Below are 18,993 nucleotides of genomic sequence, written 5' to 3' on the forward strand. Positions count from 1 at the left end.
CTAATTTGCAATTAATTCCCAATTTCATGACTGCCCATACATCAGTGTTGTAATGAGACCTGTACATTTAGGTTTATTTTGTGTTCTGAAAAGGTGCTATATAGCATAATCAACATCGAGGAATTGCTTAAGAATGTTGAATGTAAATATTTGCAACACAAATTTAGATAAATTTCATGTGTTGCTTGTTAACGGTGATTGCTAAAACGCCTAAGGCTGCAATGAATAAGCAGAAAGGTTCCTGCATCACTTGATAAGACTGGTCTGGGGGAGATATGTAAGGGAGCAGATGAGTTCAAATTCTGCTAGGAAGCAAAAAAAAAAACAACTCTGGTTGAGAAAGTATTTGGAGGATGCCATACAGAGTAACCCAAGCTGTCGGACTTTACTTGGTGAAAGAAGTGTGGTACAGTAGTGTCTTTTATTTATTATTACAAGGATGATTCATCTGTGTGTGCATTAAAATGTGTGTTCCTTATATGTGTGCAATTCATAGAACAGTATCAGAAACATCGCTCCTTGATCCCAATATGGCTGTACTCATGGAAATGCATTCAATTCAAGGGCAAAGTACAGGAAGCATACAAAAGGTCATCCTATAATGAAAAATGTTAAACTTGTTTTAACAAGGTAACTTTCTTTTCACATGCTTAAAAAGGTAATTTTACCCAAATAATAAAAATCCCTAAATAAAGAAAATGTAATAAGCCATTTCCAGTGTGAGTGAAAGGGGTATTTCATTTAGTATGATATAGACCGCATTATTTTAACTTCCAAAAGTTTTTGGTGATGTTGTTCAACAACTCTCAGGATTGGAATTTCAACTGCTTTATAGGGCAGCAGTTTGAAATTCATGAAATAACATTAAAAACACAGGACCTTAAGGGTCAGTCCACATGAGCAGATTTCGGGGGGGGGGGTTTGGGGCTACAATGTCCACGAACTGCCTTCCCTCCGCCGGCTAAAATGAAAATCCTCTGTGGCAATTCACACGTGGTGCTTCATTTTCCGAAGTCGCCCGAAGTTGGAAACGAAGTGCCGTGTGGCTCCCCCATGTATACTTTTATATATATATATATATATATATATATATATATATATATATATATATATATATATATATATATATATATATATATATATATATATATATATATACATACACACACACACATGGGGGAGTCACACATGGCACTTCGTTATCCGAAGTCGCCCGAAGTTGGAAATATAAATATATATATATATATATATATATATATATATAATTACTTTTATGCACTGTACAGCGCTGTGGCTCCTTAACAGTGCTTTACAAATAAAGTTATACTTGCATACATATTCAATTGGGGGTGCCAAAAGTTAGGCACCCCCAAGTATATACTTAACCTCACACCCTGGGCTGGTGCTCCTATCAGGAGAAAACTGCACAGGTCCAGGAGTTCTTCCAGCAACCACCACAAAGTGATTGGCTTCCTTCTTCTTCTTGGGGCAGACGCATGCGCAGTAGAACAAAATAGACGGCTTTTTTATTTGTTCAGTTTTCCGCACTACTGTGCATGCGCACCTACGTGAAGGAAGTCGATTGCTTTGTGGTGTATGCTGGAAGAACCCCCAGACCGACGCAGTTTTCTGCAGGGAGGAGCACAAGGCCGGGTTGTGAGATAAGTATATACAATCACTTGGGGGTGCCTAACTTTTGGCACTGTATTAAATAACAATAAAAAGTATGTGAACCCGGGTAGTTAACGCATGTTGTGCAGTTTTGTGTTTTCTACAGGATGGCTGCAACGAATAGTGAAGCACCAAATGGACATGTCCCTAACTAAACTCATTCCTTCTTAAAGGCGTACTTTGAGTTAACTTTTAGCATGGTATAGAGTGATATTCTGAGACAATCTGCAATTGAATTTAATTTATTATTTGTGGTTTTTGAGTTATTTAGCTTTTTATTCAGCAGCTCTCCAGTTTGTAATTTCAGCAATGTGGTTGCTAGGGTCCAATTTACCCTAAAAACCATGCACTAATAAGAGACTGGAATATGAATAGGAGAGAGCCTGAATAGAAAGATTAGTGATAAAAAGTAACAATAAAAATGTAGCTTTATAGAGCATTTGTTTTTTTTTAGATGGGGTCAGTGACCCCATTTGAAAGCTGGAAAGAAAGAAAAAGGCAAATCATTAAAAACCTATAAATAATGAAGACCAATTGAAGTTGCTTAGCAATGGCCATTCTATAACAAACGAAAAGTTAAAGGTGAAACACCCCTTTAATGCAGTCTGGGCTGTCCTGCCGGTCACTGTGATAGTGGCTCTGCCTCATTAAGATCTTTCCTGTTTACATAGAAAGCTTTGATATTCATATGAGCACTCCTACAACATTTTAGTATATGTTTCTGTGCAGGGCCTTTTTTTTTTTTTTTTGGTAACTTCTTTTTTTATTTAAGTATGAAACATTACAAGTTAAAGGGGTTGTTCACCTTTGAGATAACTTTTAGTATGACGTAGAGAGTGATATACTGAGATAATTTGAAATTTGTTTTAATTTTTTATTATTTGTGGTTTTTGAGTTATTTAGCTTTTTATTCAGCAGCTCTTACATTTGCATTTTAGGAAATATGGTAATTAGGGCCAAAATTACCCTAGCAACCATGCATTGCTTTGAATAAGAGTGGAATAGGAGAGGCCTGAATAGAAGGACCAGTAATAAAAAGTAGCAATAACAATACATTTGTAGCCTTACAGAACATTTGTTTTTTTTTAGAAGGGGACAGCAAAGCCCATTTGAAAGCTGCAAAGAATCAGAAGAAAAAAGACAAATAACTTTTAAACTATAAGAAATAAATAATGAAAAACAATTGAAAAGTTGCTTAGAATTGGTCGTTCTATAACATAATAAAAGTTAATTTAAAGGTGAACCACCCCTTTAACTGTACAGTGGCTTTTTAAAGTTTTATTATACAGAAATGCAGTTTGCATCTAATCTGTGTTCAACAGTTTAGCATGGCCACATAACTGCACGATAATCAATTTAGTACCCGAGTTCTCGTGCTGAGACAGGGACTAAAAAGCCACAGCACAGGATCATTTACTGAAATGCTGTGTGTAACAGCCCTTACAATTCTGATTCATACATTTAGAATGTCGTCCAATCTAAATAGGGTTGTCCCTTTTAGAGATGATGTCTAGGTGAGGTGGTAGCATGTGGGGGGGCTATGATGATCTGTGATTGACCAACCACCACATCAATCTTTGTGGAAAACTGGACAGGCAGTTTTGATCCGCAGCAGACCTTCAGAATACTAAAGCACAACCATACTGGTTTTTGTTTTTTTTTGTTTTTTTTTTTGCTCCCATATTTTTTTTGGGAGCAAAACATTTTCTTCTGAAGACCTTGCCCTTTTGCCTAAGACAACCTGTGTTTATAACAATGTAGCCAAACCTGTTTATAAGCACACAGGGCAGGACCAGGGATTATTTTCCCAACAAACTTTGTGTGCCAAATGCTAATAGAATTTAGAGAGAGTTTTGTTTGCAAACCTTATTTTTCTAAAAGTTTCACAAGAACACAGGGAGACTTTGGTCAAATTGGAAAGCCAAAACCAACTTGTATGTGTTCCTACCGGTGATTTACATTATTTCTGGCGGGGCAAACATTCAGAGGAGACCAGTTGCCCATGCTAGAGGAGAATAATCATGGGCGACTAATTGCCTTGTGTGTCAGGACCCATAAAGTCTACCTCTGACTAGCTGGGAACATTGTTTTTTTATGTGTGGAATTATTTTTTCCATAGGGGAAAATGTCTACTTTAAATGAATAAAAAAAGAAAAATGTTTGTTTGTTACTGTTATTTGAACTTTGAATGCAGAATCGGATGGTTTGTATTTCTATTTTTGGCACTGCTGGTTATGACTCCTGAAACTATGTCGGAGAAGCATGATTAACTGTGAAATGCATAAAAGGTATTGAGGGGACTGGAGTTGTAAGCTCCCCATAGACCTGCAGATTTATATAAGATTTTTTGTAATCGTACGACCGACTATGTTGGTGAAACAATCGTTTATAGCTACGATTTGTCCATCAGCGAAAACGATCATTTTCAGCGATATCGTCCCGTGACAGCGCAAAAACTGGAAGAGGATATGACGTGCGATAGTCATAGCAAAGCAGTTTGAAGATTATTGGAATTTCCCAAAGTGTGGAGGGGCCATTTATGGAAAACATGTACTAAAACAACCTCCTGCCAACTCAGGATCATACTATTATAATTATAAAGGATAATTTAGTATTGTGTTATTTGCAATAGTAAATGACAAATATGAATTTATAATAGTGGATGTTGGGGAAAAAATGGAAGATTATCAGATGAAGGAGCCATAGAACAGAGTGTCTTCTATCGGAAGCTAAAGAACAAAGAAGTACAACTGCCTACAAATAATGAAACTACAGAAGGTCAAGTACCTCTCCACACATGCGCAGTTTATAAATTGTAAATCAATTTCCCAACCGATGTCGGCCGAAAAATCGTAAGATGTACGATCGTTCGAATCCCATTAACCGCAGCTTTAAAGCTGGACGACAGCAGGCCTCTACTACATTGTTTCAGTAGTCAGAAGCAGCAGTGCAGGGAGAGACAAATCAAGTAGCATTTAGAATTTTTGACACTAAGTTGTACTGTGTAGAGATCGCCATATTATCAGGGCTCTTAAACATGGATGTATTGACCTGTGTTCCACAGGGATTTGCCCGAAGTTTCCTCGTGAGGCGCCTTCGGAAATCTAAGCGTTGCGTGTGCTTTGACACGCAAAGGCAGTTCCGGGCGATTGTCGCCCAGAAGAAGAGGCGATTAAATCTAAATCTACCGGCATCTGCCTGTGTGTCAAAAATAGGGTTGCCACCTTTTCTGGAAAAAATACCGGCCTTCCTATATATCTTTTTTCCCTATTAATAACATTGGGATCAACTGTCATTTTTACCGGCCAGGCCTGTAAAATACTGACCAGGTGGCAACCCTGGTCACAAGCCTTAAATACAAGGTACTGTTTTATTACAGAGAAAAAGGAAATCTTAATAAAAACTACAAGTATTTACTTTAAAGTGGACAATGAACTTTTTGTAATTTGAAGCTTCTGGATAACAGGTCTCTGGGTACAGATAATCTAGAAGATCAATTAATTAGCCTGGGTGAAGTCCTAGGTTAATGATGTGTAGCAAATGATCAAAGTACCGCAGAGCTCCTTTGTTTGTAAATCACAGCAAGTTTTCTATCTTTTTCTAAAAATGTGACCAATAGAGGTCACTGCTTCACTAGACTTTCAGATGACGTTAGGCTCTAAGCAATCCTAATGATTCTAATGATCCTATACATAAATATGCGGAAACGCAAGTCTCCCAGTTAAGAAGAATTGAGCATATTTTCCCTTCTATATGTTATTGCATTATATATGTTGTATGTTAAAACTGCCCAAGTGCTAACATTGCAAGTTTTTAATAGGGTTGTATGATATAGTGTAATTGAGACTGGTTTACTTTTCATTTGTGGTTTTAGCGTTATTCAGCAGCACTCCAGGTTTTGCAATTTCAGCAATCTGGTTTCTAGAGTCCAAACTAACAACCATGCATTGATTTTAAAGGAGAAATCAACCTGTGGGGGAAAAACCCCGTACGCCCCCCCCACCCCAGGTAGACCCCCCCCAGGCTAACTACCCCCCCCCGGGGAAATGCCCCATGCTTACCCCTCTGCGCAGATTCTTCCAGCAAAGTTCCAAGCGTCCATCTTCCACGTCATCTGTAAGCTGACTGAAAGATCTTATTTCTGCACAACTGCGCATGCGCGAAATTTGCACGGAAAATGCAGATCTCCCAGTCTGCTTATAGAGGAGCAGGAAGATGGACGCGTGGAACTTGATGGAAGAATCTGCGCCGACGGGTAAGTATGAAGTATGGGACATTTCCCCGGGGGGGGGGGGGTAGTTAGCCTGGGGGGAGGAGGGAAGGAGGTCACCTGGGGTGGGGGTAGGGGTTTTTTCCCCCACAGGTTGATTTCTCTTTTTAAATAGGAGACTGGAATATGGATAGGAGAGGGCCTGAATACAAAGTTGAGTTTTTTTTGTTTTTTTTTTTTAGTTATTTGCCTTTTTCTTCTGACTCTTTGCAGTTTTCAAATGGGCATCACTGACCCCCTTCTAAAAGGCATATTCTCTGTAAGGCTACAAATGTATTATTTTTTTTTTATTACTCCTATTTATATTCCAGTCTCTTATTTGGATCATGCATGGTTGCTAGGGTAATTTGGACCCTAGCTACCAGATTACTTAATAAGCAAATTGAAGAGCTGCTGAATTAAAAAGATAAATAACTCAAAAACCAATTACAAATTGTCTCAGAATATCACTCTACATCATACAAAAAGTTCTCAAAGGTGAACCGCCTCTTTAAGTTGAACCATCCCTTTAAACCTTGATTCAGTGTTATGGTTAGGGATGCACTGAATCCAGGATTCAGTTCGGGATTCGGCCTTTTTCAGCAGGATTCAGCCGAATCCTTCTGCCTGGCCAATCCGAATCCTAATTTACATATGCAAATTAGGGGTGGGAAGGGGGAAAAAAATTTTTTTACCTCCTTGTTTTGTAACAAAGTCCTGCAATATCCCTCTCTGCCCCTAATTTGCATATGCAAATTAGGATTCGGTCCGTTATTCGGCCGAATTTTTTGCAAAGAATTCGGGGGTTCGGCCGAATCCAAAATAGTGCATCCCTAGTTATGGTAATGCATGTTTAATAATTCTTGGTGTGAAGTAGTTACTAGCCAAATAAATTTTCTGAAGCATACCAAAGACTGGCTTGCCAAAATTTGGATGGGTATTGAGCATTGTCAAACTGAATTTATTGGCCATTTGATCATATCTATGTGGAGGTGTGGCCTTCTACTGCTTCCAGGTTGGCCAGTGAACTTGCATGTTGATGGTATATATTAATGAAGTTTTCAGTTTGATGCAGTCACATGAGAATTGATGAAGGAAGAGTATGGCTATGCTTGGGGTGGTTATATACAGCCCAATAATCCTACTGAAATATGGTTTGTCATGTTGTGACTAGCTGATACAGTATTAAGGTATTCATTTTTATTATATTGATTATTTTAATTATACTGCACCCACATATTCTATTGAGCTGTAAAATAGGGAAATCATGATGTATTTGAAAGTGACCGTTACCTATGCCAGGAAATGGACATTAACAAATTAGTCGAGACAACAAGCAGTAAAAGTTGTCCCAGTTGAAATGCGTTCTTAGTTCTGTAAGGATATTATATAACTTGCCATGCTAATAAAATTCTTAACAGATACAGACTCCTGGAACATGGTTGTAACTTGCATCAACCCTTGGCAGTGAGTTTTTGCTGACTGCACATGAATCTATAAGGAGTGTTCGTTCAGTAATAATCCATAGCTGGCTAGACTGGAAATCTGCCACAATCAATGTTAAATTGGCACTTGTGATGTCTGAGGGACTTGCCTGTGGCATACCTTAACCTCTGGAATGGTTTCACTCTAATAACTGTAGCCTTTTTCTAGAGCCATAAAAATAGAAGAAAAAGGGAAACACCGTAGCTCCTTGGCAGGGGAGGAATTTATAATTGCTCATATTGCATTGGTGTGGAGGGATTTTAAAGATTTTTTTTCTGTGAAGTTTAATAACTTTATTGTGGCAATGATTTTAAAGGAAATTTACATTTGCACTGCTTCTGTTTTAATATACTAAAATTCAGTTGCTGATCCACACCACAGAGATGCGTGGTGACATTAATAAATGTTACTAGGGCCCACAGCAAACTTAATTTAGGGCCCCAAAATATTGGTAATTTGACCTATTCTACCAAGAAATATTATGATTGGTCATTTAATGTGGGTCTCACTGGGTCCTCTACATTTCTGGGGCCCCTTGCAACCGCAGGGCCTGCTTTCTCTGTAGTTATAAGCCATAATGGGTCATCAGAGTTGTAACTGCAGTTCCCAGCAAGTGTTCTTAATAAAATGGCATGATGCATGCATGAGCTAATCTATGCTTTTGGAGTGATTGATGTACAGGTATGGGATCAGTTTTCCGAAAACCCGTTGTCCAGAAAGCTCCAAATCATGAAAAGGCCATCTCCTGTAGACTTTTTTTTTTTTTTTTTTTTTTTTTTTTATCCAAAATTTTGAAAATTGATGGGTACAGAGTATGTGTCCATGAGCATGGGTGTCCACAGAAGGGGTAAGAGTGGGCAGTTGCCTCACCCTGGCTCCTTCAGCTAGTTTATGAAATTGTTTGTAAATGTGATTCCCATCAAATATATGCCCGTATGGGGGACTTAAGGAGGATTTAAACGTAAGCCTGCAATGCCAGTAATAAAGTTGAGTAGGCAGCAGCTTACCTGTAGCATTTGAAGGGGATTGGCTGAGCAAAGAACATACAAGACTGTTCATTGGCTGTTACCATGTTAGTGGGAGGACTTCAGATGGTGGAACTGGAAGTGTGTTCCTAATAACTGAATCATGTGAAAAGCAGGTTTTAATTAAAACTGGGTCTGACACCTATGCTGAATAGAGTAACGTTAAATAACATTTGTAAATATTTTCATAAATTAATTTAGCTAATAGTGAATTCATTTATCATATTATGTATAATTAGGTCTACTGCATTGTTATGAATAGGTTAATCTTGAGCGGGAATGGGATGCTGCCCTATGTGATTTTAGCTTACTTGCCGCCACCACCAGAAAAAAAATGTAGATAATGAAAATGATTGGAATGGGCCACTCTATAACATAATTTGTGGGCTCCTACAGCACAGTCCTGCTTTTCCATTCGGCCCAGGGAGTAGTGCCTGGCAGGCATATTGTGCAGGACCCAGGATGCAAAGATCTTGATGCATGCGTATGAAATAAATTAAAAGAGAACAGGCTGCTGGCCAACAGGCTTCAATTTTCAATTTTATACCTTGCTCTTTTATCCATAAAGCAATTTACTCACAAAGGCGGCAGTAAATACAGGTATATAAATGAATATTGAAATAAATGCACTCTTCCCTAGCCAGGGTTTATCGAGGGCTCAAGCGGACATACACGTTTTAGCTTCCTAAGGTACCTCTTGTACTAATATATTTAGTCAGCAAGAAGCAAAACACATTTATCATATACAAGAACTGCTCTTATCCTGCACAGTAACTAATATAATATATTTTGAGAATGCAATGAAGCAGTACAACTGTTTGTTTCTGACTACACATATACATGGGCTGGTTTACTTTATGTACCAGGGCATTTTTCTCTGTACTGCTCAAGGAAGGGTGAAGTTCAAACATCCCCCTCCAGGCAATGCAATCCCTGCGTGGCTTTAGCAGAACTTAAAGGGGTTGTTCACCTTTGAGTTAACTTGGTATAATGTAGAGTGATATTCTAAATTTGCAATTGCTTTTTTTTATTTTTTTTATTTTTTTTTTTAGTATTTGTGTTTTTGAGTTATTTAGCTTTTTATTCAGCAACTCTCCAGTTTTGTAATTTCAGTAGTCTTGTTGCTAGGGTCCAAGTTACCATAGCAACCATGCGTTGATTTAAATAAGAGACTGGAATATTATGTTAGCTGTGTAGGGGCAAAGAAGATGCAGGCACAGGCCCGGACTGGCAATCTGTCGACTCGGGCAAATTCCCGAAGGGCCGCTCTATTTTTGGCTGAAATGGGCCGATTCGTGGAGTTAAACTGTAGACATATATAAAAGCAAGGACGTGCGTTCTTTCTCCCTCGCTAAAGTTCCCCTCCATGAACTGTGATCCGACGAACTGACTGAAGCCCTCCCCCAGGGCGTATCTGTTTTCTTTTTCTGATTGGGGTTTGAGCGAGTGGGACTGGGAGGAGGAGCGTTCATTACAGTGGCGTAACAAAGGGGGGGTCCTGAACGGTCACCGGAAGCCTTCTTTAAACGACTGCACTGAGAGCTTTGAAGAGATGGTGACGATCCCGATCCAAGTTGGGCTGCAGATCCTGTGAGACAAGCCTGGGTTAGTTTGTTTAGTTGTAGAGCCTGTGCAGCCTGTCAGATGGAGTTACAGCTGGGCTTAACCCGTGTGACAGCCATGCCTGTGCTGCAGTGAATTACGAGAGGCAGCATTTGAGAACTGGCGTGTTATTAGACTGGGAGTTGTTGCATTGCCTGGCCTCTAAGGGCTGGTTACCCGCTGCTTCAGTCTGCTGGGAGCTGGACAAAGTGATTTTGCAACATGTCTAGAATAGTGGGTTCTTGAGAGACGAAGAGTAAGGGTAAATCACACAATGGCACAATGGAGGAATGAGGGAGGTCTTATGGGGTATCATGGTGCTGCAGATTCATCCTCTTCCCACCCCAGACTATTAGTGCAGAAAGAATGCTGGCCCAGTAAGGCTACAAATCACATTTATTACACTGCCTTGTGAATTTTAACCCTATCCTTGTTATCTAAAATTGCAGTTGCGCCATTCTTCTACTATGCATTTTTAGGTATTTATGCATGAAGTTGCCACTGTGCCACCTGATGTGATTTCTGGGGGTATTTATACATAAATTTACATTTATATACAAACTATGGCAGCATAGGTATTCTCCTATACTAAGCACAATTCAGCAGGAACAGCCCCTAAGTTTGCTCATAGTCTGTACAGAGAGATCCCATAAAACTATGGCAGCATAGGTATTCCCCTGTACTAAGCACAATTCAGCAGGAACAGTCCCCTAAGTTTGCTCATAGTCTGTACAGAGAGATCCCATAATACTATGGCAGCATAGGTATTCCCTTCTACCATTTACCATATAACAAGAAGGTTTGAGGGCAGTTCTTTAAAAATACACTAAGGCTGATTTACCAACAGATGCTAAATTGCACCAGAGTAGTTCCCCAATTGATTGATCTCTATAGGCAACTGCACGGATGAATTATAACATCTATGCCAGTATATCAAAATTATTTTGAGGATCATGCATACATGGAGGGTGAACAGACCCACAAAGTAGTCACCAATATATACGTTTTAACCCAATATATAAGTGTCTGAGTACCAGAGCATTGTGTGTTTACATGTGGGCTGCTTTATTTTTTGCCCGGGCTGCTTTTTACTCCCAGTCCGGCTCTGTGCAGGCACATATGTCAGTGTAACAGTGATTAAAGGAAAACTATACCCCCCAAACAATGTAGGTCTCTATAAAAAGATATTGCATAAAACAGCTCATATGTAAAATCCTGCTTCATGTAAATAGACCATTTTCATAATAATATACTTTTCTGGCAGTATGTGCCATTGGGTAATCATAAATAGAAAATTGCCATTTTAAAAAATAAGGGCCGCCCCCTGGGATCGTAGGATTCACTGTACTCTCAAACATACCAAACAAACTTTACTCCTTAGGTCACATGAGCCAATTAACAGACAGAGTTGTGTCTTTTGCTTCCACACTTCTTCCTGTTAAGAGTTGAATTATTTCTGGTCAGGTGATCTCTGAGACGGCACAGAGACCATCACGAAATGGTGGCTCAAGGCAAGAGATGTAAAATGGCAATATTTACTTAAATATATATTCCAGTTTGGTAAGATTCTTTAATATGCCACTTAATATGATATGAACTATCTGTTGCTTAAGTGTTCATTTTGGGGGTATAGTTTTCCTTTAAGTAGTGGGGGATTGGTGAATGAGGCACACTAAATAGAGAGAATGGCACATGGGGTTTAAAGGATATTGACTTATAATGTATGCATCAATGTAATGACTGGGCTGGATCCCCTTGCAAAAAAACTCTTCAGAGGGCCCCAGTCCACACCCCTACCCACAGCTGTGGGGGGGGAGCCCCAGTTTATTATATTCTACAGCATGGGTCCCCAACCGCCAGGTCGCGGAAAGTCCTGAACTGGGGAGTCAAACAATTAACACGGCGTGCCCAAATTGGATGCTGACCCCTCCCGACCGCTACCCCCACCCGGTCCTAAGAAAAAGATTGGGCTCTTTGGGGGCCCCTGAAGTCAATGTGTATATTTCACCTACAGCCATTCCCGCAGCAAGTTTCTTTTTGTAGTTTTATTTCCCATAGTAGAAATGATTTCTCGCAGGAGACAGTGTCCCGTTTGCTATCACCCTTAAGTATAATAGTACATCTTTTTTTCTCTTTCATGGGAATTGTAAATTGGTACAGCTACATACAGTATATTTTAATAAATTATACTCCCGTTAAGTTCCTCAATAGTTAATTTCACAGGTTAGTTCAATACTTAAACTACATTTATGAAAAAAAAAAACTGCTACATTAGCTAAAGCTGTATAGTGCTATATTTGGAGCAGCAAACCTAAAAATGAAAGGAAATGGCAACATCTGACATTTTTGTTCCATAATATTATGACTAACAAACCCCACCCACTTACCCAGACAAGTTGTGACATGTTGCTGCACACTTGATATTGCCTTTCTATCTAGATAAAAGCCCTTATTACGACTCCTTCCAGTGTATGTTGGCCTGAACTATATGGCCTTGTGCAGATTGGAGTTTTGTTTGTGAGTTAAGGTAGAACAACCACTTATGTATACATTTAGAATTACGACTGCCCAGATTAGCTTGTTTGACAAAGTGGCCAACTAAGTAGATCTGGGCTGATTTGATTGCACACGTGCAGTGCCAGATTGGGCTGACTGACTGGCCCTGGGACCAACGATTGCATCATACACCAGGGCCTGCTGAGGCCCATCAGATAAGGACTGCATTAACATTCCAATGTCCTTCTCGTCTGACAGGATTTCAAAACTTTCCTATATTTGGCCAATGTTAATCCAGGCCAGGCAAGCTCATAATGAACACCAAGTGCTGGTGATTTTCATGTCAAAGCAGTCAGGACAGGGACAGACATGTTACTATTCTAACTAGTGAATTTTTGCTCGTAGACTGTATTTATAGGATGCAAAATGGTTTTAGGACATCTTAAAAACAAAGCCCATTTTGTGGCCCGGTATTTAGTCAGGCCACAGTTGAACTTCTATTGACAAATTAGCTGTAAAATTAAAATGCTGTAATTGTCAACCTGATGTAGTTCAGCTGTATACAAAATAACAAAGTAATTCAACCCAAATCTTGCCTTAAATGATCACTTCCCACAGCTTCCTAAGGAGCAAGAAAACAATTTGTGTTGTAAGTATAGGTACACTAACTATGTATATAACGCCAACTTAGTTCCAGACTAGAAATCTGCATATTCTGAGCTAATATCTGCCATTGATCTGTGCTTTATTTTGGATCTTTGTGAAGCTCAGTCTGCAGATCGATAAACCAAGTGTGGGTGGATAGGTGTGATGAAGAGAAAGGAACAGTAACAAGAAATGAAAGCATCCAAAATATGATGTACTGGTGAAACTGGTGTGTTTGCTTCAGAAACACATCTATAGTTTATATAAACAAGCTGCTGTGTGACTGGGAGCAGCCATTCAAAGCTAAAAAAGAACGGGCACACACCAGTTTCGCCAGTGCAGGGCAAGAGTACAGTACATTGTTTTTCCTTTAAAACACTTTTTTTTGGTGTTAAAGTTCCTTTTAAAGGGGAAGGAAACCTAGTTGGCGCAAAAACCCTCCCCCCTGGCCTACCCGTCCCGCTGGGCAAATGCCCCTAACTTGTTACTTACCCTTCTGCGCAGGTCCAGTCCAGGAAGTTCACAGACGACATCTTCTTCCACGCGATCTTCTTCCTGCTTTGACCGGCGCATGCGCAGGAGCATTTCGCCGGTACGATCTACTGCGCATGGCCAAAACTACTTCGTGACTTTTGCCGCATGCGCAGTAGATCCATAACGGCGAAATGCTCCTACTGCGCATGCGCCAAAACGCTGTTCAAAGCAGGAAGATCGCGTGGAAGAAGATGTTGTCTGTGAACTCCCTGGACTGGACCTGCGCAGAAGGGTAAGTAACAAGTTAGGGGCATTTGCCCAGCGGGACGGTAGGCCAGGGGGGAGGAGGGAGGGTGGGCAACATACGGAAGGGGGGGAGGGTTTTTGCGCCAACTAGGTTTCCTTCCCCTTTAAACTGTCTGGAAAGACTGAGTTGGCAGCTTTTATCAGCCCATGTATGTTAACTCTAGACCAGATGAAAAGTCTGTGTGATAACTTTGAACTGATAATTACACTACAATGGAGCCAGATCATTTGCTAACACATCAAAATAAGAATACTTTGCTGACTTGCCACTGTAAAACATAAAGCTACTTAAGTCCTGAAATCCTACTATTTGTCATTATTAAGCTGAGAGATAAAAAAAATCTTTCTAGTATTAAATGGGTTGTTCACTTTTAATTGACTTTTAGTATGATGTAGAGAGATATTCTGAGACTATTTGGGTTTTTATTTGTGGCTTTTGAGTTATTTATCAGCAACTTTCCATAATGCATTTTCTGCAATCTGGTGGCTAGGGTCCAAATTACCCTAGCAACCATGCATTGATTTGAATAAGAGACTGGTATATAAACAGGAGAGGGCCTGAATAGAAATATGTAATAAAAAGTAGCGCTAACAATAAGGGGCATATTTATCAAGGATCGAATTCGAATTGAAAAAAACTTCGAAATTCAAAAAGACCAACCGAAATTAAGTAGTTTTTTTTTTTTGGTCGAATAGGTCAGTATTCGGCCGAATTTGAATTGATGGAATAGCGCATTCGATTGAATTCCATTCGAAGTTTTTCCCCCCAAAAAAACTTCAATTTTTCAGTCCACCAATTGACTCCAAGTAGGTTCTAGGACAGTGGTCCCCAACCAGTAGCTCGTGAGCAACATGTTGCTCTCCAACCCCTTGGATGTTGCTCCCAGTGACCTCAAAGAAGGTGCTTATTTTTGAATTCCAGGCTTGGAGGAAACTTTTGGTTGCATAAAAACTAGGTTCACTGCCATACAGAGTCTCAATGTTGGTTGACAATCCACATAGGGGCTACTAAATGGCCAATCACAGCCCTTATTTGGCACCCCAAGAACATTTTTCATGATAGTGTTGCTCCCCAACTCCTTTTACTTCTGAATGTTGCTCACGGGTTCAAAAGGTTGGGGATCCCTGTTCTAGGAGGTCCCCCATAGGCTTAAACAGCAATTCGGCAAATTTTAGATGGTGAATGGTTGAAGTCGAAATTTTAAAGAGACCGTACATGATCAATTTCGATATTCTATTTTTTTTCAAATCGAATTTGGACTATTCCCTAGTCAAAGTACACAAAAAAATAGCTCAGAAGTCTAATTTTTTTCATTCGAAAATTCACCTCGACCTTTGATAAATCTGCCCTAAAATGTGTAGCCTTAGAGTATTTTTGGAGGGGATGAGTGACCTCAATTTGAAAGCTGAAAAGTCAAAAGAAGGCACATCATTCAAAAAATTAAGGCCAATTGATAAGTTGCTAATCATTAACCATTCTATAACATACTAAAAGTTAACTTAATTAAAGATGAACTACTTCTTTAATGCTTTTGGGTCCTATCATTGTCTTGCTTGTTTTCTTAAATAAGAACTAAAGCTTAACTAAAGAAGTAGGCTTGAAACGTTGTACATTTATGTTTTGGATTTCTATACACCAGCTCAAGGCAACCACAGCCCTTTAGCAGTAAAGATCTGTGTCTCCAAAGATGCCCCAGTAGCTCCCCATCTCCTATTCTGCTGATTTACTGTACATGCTCTGTGCTGCTGTCCCTTACTGAGCTTGGGGACCCACTCACAATATACAGTACACATAGAATATTAATGTCAAAATATAAAGCTGATTAGTAATTCAGAGAATTACGACATGGCAGCACAGAAACCAGTACAACTAGCAGTTGATTAGTAAATAATACAGATAATTACTACATGGCAGCACAAAAACCAGTGCAACTAGCATCAGAATTTTATAATCTGCCTTGTAGCATCATCTATTACAGGCCAACCTCATTTTCTGCTTGATAATTTGCAACAACCCCTAATCTTAGCTTCTCAACAGCTGCTCAGAGCCCACTGAGCATGTATTGCAGAAACTTTCCAAGACGGTGACTCCCCTGTGACAAGTTTGAGGTTCTGGATGATTGCTGCTATTGAGAAGCTGAAACTTTAGGTCGCTGCAGTATATAAAATATGGCATTTTTAGCCATATTTATTTTTAGGGTTTAGTTCTCCTTTAAGTGTTTGTTTCTCTAAACTCCACTAGGGTTGCCACCTTTTTTATGGAAAAAAAAAAGAAAAGACTTTCCTATATGTCTTTTTTTTTTTTTTTTTCCCCTATTAATAACATTGGGATCAACACTAGTGTTCCCCCACCCCTCACTAATGTGTGCTTTTCTCAGACTTCTGCACTAAATTCAAGATATATTTACTTTTTTCTTCTCCTAAACCTGATGCAAATGTTAAGGTGGCCATACATTTAACAAATATATATATTTTGTTTAAATACAAGCAATATGTTGACCTGTTATGATTGCTACAGTAAGCAAGTATTGAGCAATCCTATAGTCCTATAACTAAACATGGTGTAAGACTTGTATGTCACAGATGACCTATAGTTTTTGATATTATACAGTGTGTGTAGTCACAGAATATGTAAGCTTCCAACAACTGCTGTCTTTGAATACATCATGTTATCAGTTGGGTGCTTTGTTAACCTGGAGGGCCTATGGCCCAAAAGGTCCAATTCTGGACAGCACAGAGCTAGTTCATGTCCTTGGCCAGCACTTTCACAGAAACTCATTATCATCCGCAAAGTATTGCAATTAAGAGGCCACCATGGGGGTGCATTAACACATTTTATTTGATTTTGAGACTTCAAAGCCCAAATTTAAAGTCTGTCTAATCAATGTTTATATGGATGCTAAAAGGGAGGGTAGCAATATGCACAGGCTATTTAGTTTCATTTGGATTTATTCGGGGCAAACAGGAAACGTCAGCAGTAAATTTAGAATCCTCAAAGATCAACAAAACACAGTAAACAAATGCACAGCGGTTACTGAAAGCAACAAAATACTGAAACATTTTGTTATAATAGGTAACCGATTCTAACTGGCAATCTGCATGCTAACAGACCAGGCTGCTGTAAGCTATTGGTCCTTATATTGGGCATTTGTATACTAAAAATGTCAGGGTCTACTCTGAATCTCAGCCCAAGCATGGTAACTGACCTAAACAAATGTACGGAGTCCGTTATCAGGAACCAAACTCTTCATACCTGATATTTAGTTCTTCTTGGATGAATTTGAACACAAGTCTTTGGTTGTGGAGAGGTATTTCAGTTGGTGACATAAAAGGGCCACCAAGACTGGCAATCATACTTCACTTAAAACGGTTGAAACACACAAACAATCTCAAAGTATGCACTGAAAAATGTAAGCTACTGTAGCCAACCTTCAAGCAGATGATAGAAAGATAGATAACTACTTTGTGCACTGCTTTACAGATTGAGCATGGATGGCTACTGCATTACTTTGCACAGGGCCACATCTACTTCAAAGCGGGCCCTGTACTTTGAGGGAGAGTGCACATTCATTTTTTTTTTTTTTTTTCATTTATCCAACATGAAACCATAGATTCAACTAAACTCAAGGATGAAGTCCACAGGACAGGTTCAGACTAGAGTGGTGACACAAGAAAAACGTGCTATTCTAATATGACATTGTGGTTCACAATCCAGCATTAAACTGGAAACATCTCCCTGGCAAAAGTCTGCAGAGTTGTATGATACACTGTACCTCTGTAGATGTCCCCCTCCATAAAAAGGGTGGTGTGTGTTACGTACTGTATTAACTTTTATACGCATTTAAAGAGAAATAATTGAGAATATCTGTGTTGCTTACTGGAACATTAAGGCTAATGTCACACTAGTCACTTTTCTTTTTTTTTTTAGCCAGCAGTGAAACTGTGTGTGGTAAGTGACATTATTAGCATCTGCCAGTCCCTACATATATGGGTAGATTTTGGCCATTTGTGTGACTTACTAGGCGCATTTAGATGTGTTGATATTTGTGTGGCTTTGTCCTTATCCAACATTTTATAACGCATGTACCGTAGATATTTTGAGCACTGACCACAGGAAACTTGCTTGTGACTATTGTCTCCACAACACAACTAACACGTGATTTTCCAGAGCATCTTACGGGCAATGGCACATGAGATTAGCTGCCCATGATAAATCTCCTCTTCTGTGGGCGTCTATTTTCCTCCAAATGCTTTGTCGATGGCAATAATGTAAATCACAGGTGGCAAAATATATGCGATGCTTTGTTATTCTGAAGTCGCTCAAAATTTCGTTGCAAGGTAACTTAAAAAAAGCTACATATGTTTAACCACCACCGATTTACATTATTGCCTGCAGGGAAGCAGTGGAAATTTAACGTGGATGACTAATCTCCTTTGTCCTTAGTCATTGCACTATTTATGTAGCCACAGGCCTCCCATTTGTGTAGCTAGAGGCTGTTTCCCATAAAATCCATAATTTATCTGCATTGCTGGCCATACTGGGTTTTGCTTGCCTGCCTGGCTAGTAAGGACAAAAAATGGCATTATCCTGGTTACATACATTATCAAATCCCTTTTCTATTAAATATTTCTTAGCTCCTGAAACACGCCATTTCTGAATTGTAGGCTTTGCTCCTCCTTTAAAGGGGTTGTTTTCAGTTCAATTGTTTTCCAGAAAGACTTTTTTTCATTTAGTTGAATGTTCCTGTCTCTGAGTCTGGTAGCTCATTAATTCAGGTGCAATATCTAAACGGATACAATTTTGAAACATTTAGTGGATAGTTTTCAGCAGCATCTCTGGAATATTAGCCATTAGAACAGATACAAAAGTTGCTGTCTTTAAAAGCGTTGTTCACCTTTAAATTAACTTTTAGTATGACGTGTAGAGTTGTAAGTAAACCTCCCCGTTATAACCTACAGTTATTGTATTATGGACTAATTAATATTTCATATTGATATTGTCCATAAGGATATCTTACAGAGTGATTATTCTGAGACAAT

The 18,993-nt window shown here is 39.2% G+C and overlaps 1 protein-coding gene across 3 annotated transcripts in view; it reads left to right on the forward strand.

Annotated features, from left to right (window-relative positions):
- The first annotated feature begins 255 nt into the window (after nt 1-255).
- The window catches only part of eef1a1.L (eukaryotic translation elongation factor 1 alpha 1 L homeolog), a 31,258-nt gene continuing 12,520 nt past the window's right edge, over nt 256-18,993 (forward strand). The window contains exons 1-2 of one of the 3 annotated variants that reach the window (XM_018240576.1): nt 292-406; nt 17,882-17,902. The gene's annotated coding sequence lies outside the window, so the exon portion shown is untranslated. Of the gene's footprint in view, nt 407-9,896; nt 10,036-17,881; nt 17,903-18,993 lie in introns of those variants that run through there. The other 2 variants (XM_018240571.1, XM_041563127.1) reach the window with 2 other exon arrangements.

This window comes from Xenopus laevis, chromosome 5L (genome assembly GCF_017654675.1).
Source record: "Xenopus laevis strain J_2021 chromosome 5L, Xenopus_laevis_v10.1, whole genome shotgun sequence".
Classification (NCBI taxonomy): domain Eukaryota; kingdom Metazoa; phylum Chordata; class Amphibia; order Anura; family Pipidae; genus Xenopus; species Xenopus laevis.